The following is a 2068-nucleotide window of genomic DNA, read 5'->3' as shown; positions in this document are numbered from 1 at the left end:
TTCCTGATTAAGACTTTTTATTTCTCTTGACAGTTTAGTTTGAATAGAAACTCAGCCAGGGAATGACAGCATGATTGACGGTGAAACCAATGAACCATTAGTCTCAATCTGTCCAGCTGACCTGTTTCCTGTGGTGCATAACAGATCTGCCCCCACTTCACTCACTGTATCTGGAAGCTATTGAACAGCTCTATTAAGATTTAATGCAGCCGTTCAGGATTATAGGCCTGTCCTCATTTGCTATCAGTTTTTCATTATCTATAAATGACCTGAGGGGCAGCATTTCCTGGAGTCCCTTTGCACAGTTTTTTTTTATTTGGTGATAAGCTTAATTGTAAAACTTTGATTCGCGAATGGGAGTGTGTGTAGTCCCTCCGCAGAAAAGCCCTGAAGGATCAAGGTGGTACTTGTGACAGTAAACCCATACAGGGACAGGTAACATGATTACTGGCTCACATAAATGTTGTTGGGTCTGACCTGTTGTCCTCATTTGACTCTGGTTGCTAAGCAAGCTGGCACTGGATTTTCTGTGTGGATATGGTTTCATACTAGCGAGGTTGGGTTTCTCACTGCAGGTGAAGAGGACAACCATTAATGTTTCGTACTTTGTCATTATTCCAGTCTGGTTGTTGTATATTATGTTTTTTGGAATTCAGGCCCCCCCACAGAAATGGCTGGGACCCCGAAAAGGTCCTCTGACGGGGCCTTAACCAAATCTGTTCCACTCATACCAAAACATGTGTGTTCTGTATCTCTCCTACACGGACACATACAGAACATCTTTGCTGATATTGACATCATCCTTTTTCTCACAGGTGCTGGTAGCTTCATCACTGATGTTAGCTACTCCTTGGCTTTAATAGCTTTAATATTAGCTTCCTGGCAATGGTTTGTGTTTACCTGGGTGGTGTGTGTCGCATGCGCAAAAGAAGAACATTCATATCACTTTACCTGTCAGTGTTGTGGCTGATTGGTGTAATAATAATTTATTGTCAAACTCTGCACATTGATTCATCCTGTACAATGATTAATGTCTTGTATCTGTGACAAAGTCATAACGTTGACCTGCATGTGTATCGTGATAGAGCTGAGGATGACTGGTGGCTGGCGAATGCAGAAATAAGAGAACGATATGCTTCTACAAGGCTTTTATGATTGAGCTGGTTTATTTTTGAATTAGACATTACTTTTATTCATTTTGTCATACCACAGCAAACCTCTGCCAGTAATAAAAGCACCTACAAGGGGACAACACCATGGAATAGTCAGAGTCCTGAAAGCAATTAGCTGATTTTGTTAATGAATCCTCATGTCACTTTAGCCTTCTCCATGTCACTGGCATCTTCCCAGCTTTAATAAATTAACTGAGAAATGCTTTAAATAACTCTGTATGCTTTGGAGTTACTGTGAGTGAGGGAGGAGCTCCTCTTGTCCAGCTTTACACAAACAGAAAAAAAGACAACAGGCAAGGCAGTGATTCTTGACTGAATTGTCTCATGATGGCTGACCTTTCTTACTTCTTCCATTCAATATGTGGGTTTTATCAGATAGTGAAAACAATCCTGCAGTGATCCCTCAGTATACTATGCTCCACTCTGTAACACCTGCCAACAGCCACATGGCAACTGTGGCCCAGCAACCAGCCGTGCGCACCCAGTGGGGCCTGGGCCGCTGGGTTTATAAACAGGAACAGGGGGCTTACAGGGCTTAGACTGGGAGCCTTGAGGCAGGAAACACACACACACACACACACACACACAAGTACACAAGCACACAGGCTATGTCTGAACGTGCATACTGCATATTTGTTGTTAATGTTGTTGATATTAATCTGAAAGCTTTTTAGAAATTTTTAGGTAGCCTAATACTTGGGATCATGTTGTATACATAGACATCTACTTTGCTTTTTTATTGCTAATGGTGATGCAATCCATAACTACCTCACAAGTGCATTCAGATTTACTGCCACTCAGGACGTGACACAATCAAATGCACTTCTGCGTAGACCTGTAAAGCAAGTATGAACAAAAATAGACAGTAGATTTACAGCTGCACCTATCAACATTTT

This window comes from Scatophagus argus, chromosome 7 (genome assembly GCF_020382885.2).
Source record: "Scatophagus argus isolate fScaArg1 chromosome 7, fScaArg1.pri, whole genome shotgun sequence".
Taxonomy (NCBI): Eukaryota; Metazoa; Chordata; class Actinopteri; family Scatophagidae; genus Scatophagus; species Scatophagus argus.
Note: the sequence above shows the minus strand (reverse complement) of the source record.